At 36.9% G+C, this 8,897-nt stretch overlaps 1 long non-coding RNA gene across 1 annotated transcript; it reads right to left on the minus strand.

The window, feature by feature from the left end:
• Window positions 1-1,316: 1,316 nt before the first annotated feature.
• LOC149570661 (uncharacterized) lies at window positions 1,317-8,456 on the minus strand. Its single transcript, XR_016362991.1, has 2 exons — window positions 8,235-8,456; window positions 1,317-1,983 (listed from the first exon to the last, which is right to left on the minus strand). It is a non-coding gene; the product is annotated as an uncharacterized LOC149570661 (long non-coding RNA).
• Between the last annotated feature and the right edge of the window lie 441 nt (window positions 8,457-8,897).

The raw sequence follows: 8,897 nt of genomic DNA on the forward strand, positions 1-8,897 counted from the left end.
GAGAAGATGGATAGTTGAATGAGCAGTAGAGTAGAATCAATTGAGTAGAATAGATTAGTTGTGAAGTCAAGAAATGAAACATCAAAGAAGATATATTAGATCAAGAGGATCAAGATACAAACTATATAGAGGATATCTTACATCTAGCAGAAAGGTGCTAACTGAAGGATCAGGTACTGAATCATTTTAAAAGGTCATATAAGATAAATCTCTTAACAGAGTAGTTGAAATGTTTAAACTTGGTAAACATTTTAAGTTTCGATTCACCTGCCCACCCCCCCCCCCCACCCCCCCAACTTACTTTCCCATTATTATTTCCAAAAAATTCATCCTAAACATAATGCATCTTCCAAGACTAAGAATGTATATTACAAAATCTATGTTGGGATCCAAGTCATAATGATCTCTCTCAATAAGACATGAAATGAATTGTGATCCAAGATGAACACTAGCTATAAGTGCAACAATGTCAATATATGTGTCAAGAAGCTTCACTAATTGGAAAATTATTTTGCAAGATTGTAAAACACAAAGTAGTTGTAAAAATATGAAGAATAAATAGGTATCACCAAGAATCATGAGATCTTGACCGTAAGGTAATAGATTGAGGTGCAAACCTAGAGAAATGATCAACATGATACTAGGAACATGATGCAAGATGCGCAAAAACTAAAGATTCAAACTAAAAGAACACTTTGAAAGAAACATAGGAACATAACTAAACAAGAAAATGGGAAAAAAGCATTTTTGGTTGATGCAAGAAAACCATTAACCTAAGACACTCTTGCATTAGATATGCACATTAGTTTAGCATCTCAATACAATTCATCTTATTGGTAAAATATATTCATGTTTTTCTCTCTTGACCTTATTTTTAGAGCCTACTCCAAAAAGATTGCAATACTTTTGGTCAAATGTACATCTACTATAAAACAATATTTTGATATGTTAAAATTGATCTTCTAGTAAATTTGAAAGATTTTTAAAGAACCTATTAAATATCAAATTATGTCAAAAACAAGACTCTAACATCATAAGAAATGATATCAAGATTTTACCTAAACTAGTTTGATAGAATAGATATCTCTAAATCCTTATTATTAACTAAAAACATGCAGCCTAAAACTCATGCACCCATACTATATAGCTAAAACAATTTTATAACTATAAATGTAAATTCTCCCTCTTGAAACTCCTCGAAACCTTTTACCTTATCCTATGTATTCATGTACTGACTGCTATTATGAATAAATAACAAAGGAAAAAGAAATTTATAAAAGTCCAATCCTTGATCATTTTTAGCTTGCTCAAAAAAATTTGATGAATAGTCCTTTTCTATTAATAAATAATATACTTAGTTACAATTCACAAAAAAAGGGGTTAGGAGATACAAGATCACCCCATGAAATTTCACACAGCCATAGCCAGAATCAATAACTATTCATCAATAAAAACTTTAAAAAAAACACTTAGGTTACCAATGCAATGACAGTTGAGGGGGGTGGTTCATCCCACTCATGAAATCCACAATCATCCCTAGGATTAGTAGGCAAGCTAGGAATAGTCCATCCATCAACAGCATCATCGAGGGCCTAGTCTTCATCTTTGGTATCAGTTCATAAAGGTGAAATAGCCAACTCTAGGCAAAAGGGCCATTTACAAGAAACAACACGTTGAGCACCAAGAGGGGGAGCCACAAGGCCCGAGGACTAGCCTATACCACCACGAGGTGAGGAAGTCGAGTGGCGATGCCAACCACCATTGCCACCATTGGGAGAGCACTAGAGGGAAGCCTACGAGTGTGGCGTATGCGAGCAGCAACCAAAAGAGTAGTGCCCTTGGTAGTGGCCCCTAGGCAGAGTAGTATCAGCTGAAGCATCAGGAGGCACTCTAGCAATTGTACAGAGAGAATTACCCCAATGATTGAGAAGCTATTGAAGGTGGACCACCTCTAAAGCCACCCTTATTGGCTTGTACTTGAATCTGCATCATTAAATTGTTACAAATGCATGCTTTAGTGTACATAGCAATATTTATGTCAAGAAAACTATGAGTAAAAGGAAAAACATTTCTATCTTTCTACAGGGTAAACAAAATCTCCATCTTGAAAGTATGCCAGATCTAGGTAAATTGTCTAGGGAACTTGGGAGAGTCACCCAAAATAACCATATGCTAGGAAAAAGGTTAAGGCCAAAATGGCTTAAAGAAATCATGAATCTATTGCCAATAGTTTTGAGCACATCTATAGAACCAAAAATTATGCAAAAAAGTCTCTGGCTGCCCACAAAAAGGACAGTGGGGATCCAAAACCCCAATATGATTGTGCAAAGGCCCAACAGGAAGACCTTGAAAAACTAGGCACCAAGCAAAGTGACAAATCTTGGGCTCTGTAATGACACTCCAAATAGTGTCGAAACGCTTTCTCCACTAAGAAAGGGAAGATTGCAAATGCTAGCATTGGTTGAGGGTATCCACCATAGGAAAAAGGCGAGAAAGTCATCAATACCCCAAACTTGGCTTATAACTAGTGAAGGGAGTGGTAGGATACCACTTCTAGTCTATCCACCAAGGTTGAATAGACTGAATACCCACCTTGCAAATTAAGTGATCTTGAATTGTAAAAAGTAATAGATCAAAAGTTTTTTGATCTTAAGGGACAAGACAGAACTGGACTTGCATATCTTCCTAGGATCTGAGACTCATAGAGACCCTGGAAAAGAGGGCCTTAGGTGTCTTGATACCACATTTGAAAAAATGCAGAGCACTAGCACCTTGAGTCTTGGTTAGAGGAACACCTGAATGGAAAATAATGGAGACCACCAAATGTTCTACTGATTCAAAGAGAGCCCATCATGGAACCCATCACCAAACTAGTAAAGCCAAGGCTTGATAGCTTCCCAAGCTTTCTAGATGCTCTTGAAAAGAAAAGAGCCCTGTATGTGCACAAGTTCTCTTATGATAAGAAGGCTTTGAAAGCCAATCCCCTTCCATGTAGGCATATTAACAAGAAACCCAGAAGAAATGCAATGCCAAACCAAAACTTTCCAAGCTTCATCTTTAGTAATGGAACATATAACCCATTTGGCACAAAGAGAAAGTCCTTGCTTCTACATGGAAAGAAAGCCAAGGCCTCTAGACTCTTTGGAGAGACAATGAAAATCCCAAGACACTCTCTGAAAGCCATGATGGTCAAAACCAAAAGCCCAAAGAAAGTCACGAAGAAATCACTCTAATTTCATATAAGAGGCTTTGGAAGGAGTCCAACAAGAAGAATAATAAACATGCATAGCCACCAGGACCTTTGAGTAAATCTAATTTTTTTCCGCAAGAGAAAGGGGTTTAGTAAGCCAATAGTCAAGCTTCTTTTCAATCTTCATAAGCACATTATTCCACAAATAAATTGGCAAAGCTTGAAAGGAAAATGGGATGCCTAGAAAAAGAAAGATCTCCCTGTGTGTGACCCATTTCCTTTCGAACTAGTCAAGCCAAGGTAGAGCTAGAAGAAAAGATTGCTGATAACAAAGATTTTTTACCATTGAATAGTAGAGCCAGAGGCTTGACAAAAGGTGTCCAGGCATTGCAAGGCATTAGAGATGTTTTCCTCATCCTCCAAAAGAGTGAGAAAGGAATCATGAACAAAGTGCCCATTGACCAACTAAGAGGAGGAATTTGGCAAGGAAATGCCATGAACCAAACTAGAAGAAATGGAGTGGGCTAACAAGTAACCAAATCCTTTAGTAGCGAGGACATATAAAGCTAGACCTAGAGGGCAACCCTATCGGATGGAGTGAAAGAGCCCAAAGACTTCAGATTGAGAGCTATTGATAGTAATACAAGCACTAGCATCTCTAAAAAGCATCTCCACGGACTAAAGAAAATTGAGACCAAAACCAAGATCTTGAAGCATAGCCAAGATGAAAGATCATTCAATCTGATCACAAGGTTTAGCAAAATCAATTACCAAAAACATAGACGGCTGATTGGATTTGTGAGCCCACTCCATGCCTTCCCAAACAACAATGATGTTGTCAAGAATATACCTAGACTTAATAAAGCCAATTTGCTCTGGCCGCACAACTAAAGGTAGGAGATGGAATATTTTAAGAGAAATTGCCTTACCAATAATCTTCTAGGACACATTAAGCGAGGTAATGGGCTTTCAATTATAGATATCCTCAGGATCTCTAGCTTTAGGTATGAATTTGATATTTCCCTTGTTGATAATAGCTCCTAGACTCTTAGAATGATAGGCTTCAAGATAAACTTTGTGCAAGTTGAGACCAATAGACTCCCAAAGGTGTTTCTAAAATTGATAGGGAAACCCATCATGCTTGGGGGATTTTTCATTAGCCATGCAAAAGACTGCCTCCTTAAGGTATCAAATGGTGAGAAGATGCTCACAGAAAGCACATTGCTTGACTGCTAGGCAGTTTGGAGTAATGCTAATACACTTTCTGAGGGCTTCCTCCCAAGCAACTGAATTTCCCTATGAAGCAAACACATTTTCATAGTGGTGAACAAAATCTTGCAGGATGTCAGGGAGACTAGAGAGAATAAATTTGCCTTGTTTGATCTTTTTAATCCCAAAATTGGTATGACAAGCTCTAAGATCCTGGAAGAATTCTTTAGAAGCCTTATCGCCAACCTCCAACCAATGGAGGCAAGCTTAAATTTGGGCCCCACAAGCAGCATAATTATTTGCAACCCGCTTGTCATGACGAAGCTTGGCAAGATGAATTTGCAAATCAACATCAAAAGGGTTAAGGGTGAGAGCTTTAGAAGCTTTTTTGAGAGTCGTGCTAGTGGATTCATAAGACTATTTTCTAAAAGCCTCCAATTGTCACCCATAGATGCACAAAATTCTAGTTGTTTTGGTAATAACATCCTTCCACCACTAAATCCAACCTATTTGAAAATGTAGACATGGATCCAAATTCTAGACACATAGGATATGAGCAATAGTGGAAGCATGCATTAGTACTGACATATTGAGGGAAAACTAAGTCTTGACAACATGTTGGATAGTTGTATGCCAAAAAATGGAAAAATAGATGGGATAGTGGTTTGATAACATCACATCTGGCAAAGGAATAACAGGCAAATATCAATCCTCAGAAAAGGAGAAAAAGGATTGTGCAATAATATAGCACAATTGAGACTTTTTAAAATGTAGTCAGAGCAAGCTCAAAAGTTAGACCAAGTGTGCTAGACCCCACTATGTTGGTGGTAGTTAGTATTGGGATCATAAAGGCCAAATTTATTATGCATGTAATACCAGGCTTCATTTTCCCCAACTATCCAACAAAAAGGAAAAATTTTGTCTTTGTTAGAGGCCAACTCAACCATATTGAAGTCACCACACATAACCCAAGTAGCTATAGGCAAGTTGTTAGCCATCTAGCCCCACAATTGAGATCTTTCCACAACATCATTGGAAGCATAAATATTAACTACTCCAAAGGAATGATTGTTAATAGAAAGCAAAAGCCAAATTATTTTATGCTCAGAGTTAGAACCATGTGAAAAAATAGCAGAATAAAGACAAGATCAGAAGAGTAACTACACCACCTCTACTAGTTTTGTGTTGAGAGGAAAATATAATGCCATCTAACCAAATGATGAGACATGTAAAGGAAAGCATGAAACCAAAAATTTTAACCTCTTGCATGAAAAGAAAATCTAAATTATCAAGTCTATGATAGGTATCCCTAACATAGTACTTTCTAGAGAGGTCTATAAGACCTCACATGTTCCATGATTAAAAAAAATTCATGAAAATTTTTCCATATCTTCCTCATCCTCGAGAGATGAGTAACTATTTTGCAAAAAAATTGAAGCTTGGTTAAAGCCAAAAGAAAATTCCTCTGGACTAATAGCCCCTCATTTCTCGTCTGCTTTCCCAACACGTCCGAGAGGACTGCAAGAACATCGCATATTCTGAGTCACAATGGAGAAAGCACAAAAGGAGTGTGAATCACAATAGAAGTGTTAGCCCTTGCAACTGCCTTGATCCCCTGTGAACTACCAAGGTTTGAAACCTGAGAAACACCAAGGTTTGGTTCCAGCAAAACCATTATTGACCCTATAATGGCTTGGGTTTGTGCTCCTGTTGAATAAGGAGGAACCAAAATGACAACCACATATGACTATTTAGGATCTAAGGGATTCTTGCCCTTGTGCCCAACAATAGTCCATTCTTCTTTTTATTTTGCTTCTACTGATTTGACAGGTGCCTTCTTAGGTGAGGATTTAACCCTAGGCATAGCCAAAGGGCAATCCCTAATCATGTGTTGTACTGACTGGCACCTATAACAGGTGTTGGGCAAGTTCAAATAGAACACCTTCTGAGAGAAGGTTTAAAACCAATTTCTATCTCCATAGAATCTTTGAGATCCTTGAAAAGATCAACCTCAAACACGCACATTTCTGAGGATGAGCATTGAAAAACTTTTCATGTTCCTTCATAATAACTTTACCAAGAGTATTGGCAATGGACTCAATAAAAGGCCAACACGGCAAGGGTAAACCCGGGAACTCCACCTACGTAGGAAATCTAAGCTTTTTGTCATTAGAGACAATGAAGTCTCTCGACCATCTTTAAAAAACTAGCAAAGAGAAACACACTGACCAAGGGTCATTGCTAAAAACCGTGTCTGTCTAAGCTGAGTTGGCAAAACAAAATTTAAAAAAAACCTTTGGTAAGGTTTTGCATAGTGTCAAGCCGGACTCCAACTCTTGTTAACCCATTCTCAGAGCATAGCTTTAGGAGGAGTCCTACCCACAAAATACTTTATGAAGGTATGTTGTTCTAACCAATCACAAGCAGCGTCAAATTCCTGCAAAGGAACGATAATATCAGGATTACCTCGTGAAAGACCTTTGGGATGAATTTGCAAGGACGTTTGTTCAATAGAGGTGCCATGGTTTTCCAAAGCAACAGCATGAACACCAGTATCAACAACTGGGTCATCGTTGGTCGGGGCCATTATAAATAGCCTAAAAACTCATGCACTAAATGTGGCTTGACAAGTGGAAAACAGAGAAGGAGAGCTCAAATAGAGAGCCATATGCAAGGAAACTCAAAGAATGCATGAAACCCTAGCAAAGCGGAAAAAAACCCTCTCCCAAATTATAGAAATTTGAAAAAAGTAACTGTTATATTTCTATCCCATCTTATCAAATGAACAACATAATCTTACTCAATAGCTGTACATAAACACAATTTTAATTTTAATAGAGTTTGTCATTTAATACTTATCAAAGTAAATCTTAATATACAATTTCTTATAAAAAAAGAACATAGTATCATTTAATCCTCTAGGCTGTTCGGTGTTATAAAAAATATCCCATTCATTCATTTATTTGTTACAATTGTATATAACAGCCTCAATTCACAAATTTCTATATATCAAATGACAAACAGCATCGTTCAATGACGTTTTATGAAAGCAATCATAACTCACAATTTCTATTAGATAAAGAACACATTGCCATTCAATGATTGTATCAATTTGGGAGTTTCTGTCAAATAATGAAGACGTTATTATGAGCAAGTGTATACCATTCCAAATGTCTATTGAATGAACAAAGATCATTACCTCGTTGTACATCGTTTATTTTCAATTTCTCAATTAATTTAGATTACAGAATACATTATAATTCAGTGACTATTTATCTAAACAATCCCAATTCATAAAATTTAATATATGAAATAAAGACACTATCATTCAATGGCTATATATTCAAACAATCTCAGTTTCTATCAATGAAAGACTGCAGTGCCCTTCACTACCCCATCAAAACAATCCCAATTTACAAAATTCAATAAAACAAAAAAACACAGTATCATGCAGTGGTTATATATCAAGAATATTTCAACCCACAAATTTCTAGGACAAATATCAGTCAAGGATTATATATCAAGAAAATCTCAATTCACAAATTTCTATCAAATAAAATAAAGAGCATAGTATGAATATAATTCAGTGAGTATATCAGAACAATCTGAACCCTCAGTATAGATCATCATATATTGTAGAGATACATATGGGTATGACATGGGCTTAATTACGGACTTATGGAATTGGCTACATCTATCAGAGTGCAGAACAAATATTCATTCAGTCATTGCAGCGCACTTTACATACATAAGACTTTACCTTCATATATATACACAATAATCTTCAAAAGAAGATGAAGAGACAAAGATAAGAAAATTGAATGATCCAACGAACCTCATAGTCCAACACTAAGAACAAAGTCTGGATATGATCACAGGTCTGTCAAATCTATGCTGTCAATACTCCTCTGAAATCGAGACTGAATACAAAAACACATGCAACATCCCACCAACATGAGGACCAACAGAACCATGATTTGTGTAGTACCCATTATCATATCCTCTTCAACTTGGATTTGGGAGTTCCTCTTCTTCTTTCTCTTCGTCCTCTGCCTTTGTCTTGTCTGCTATGATATTGTGCGGTCTTAAATGGAAGTGCCGTGGACGAGTAATATTGCTCCGTTTAGAAAGAAAAAAACGCAACTTTAAAAGCACGATTTCTACCGACCTAACTGTAAGGTATAAAAGCATCCACCGAAGCCACTGAAAAAGTATAAAATCTCGTGGGAAGATAAGTATTCATTCCCCCTAATGTTTGAACAGTGAAGGGTTCTTGAAACTTTGTTTTGTTTTAGGTGAAAGGCAAGGAACATCACTTACCCACCCCGTGATTGGACCGTGCCACCATGCATCTGCTTTATATCTTACGAAAAGATTTCTACGTGCACTTCTCCTCTCAATGATGCTTATGCAAGATCAGCACAAGTTTCAAGAATACCAAGGAAATTTACGCTTCTGAAAGAGATGTGGATCATGCCTTCCAAATATAAATGTGGTG

Source organism: Cupressus sempervirens, chromosome 3 (assembly GCF_028749045.1).
Source record: "Cupressus sempervirens isolate cs-2001-9-10 chromosome 3, ASM2874904v1, whole genome shotgun sequence".
NCBI lineage: Eukaryota > Viridiplantae > Streptophyta > Pinopsida > Cupressales > Cupressaceae > Cupressus > Cupressus sempervirens.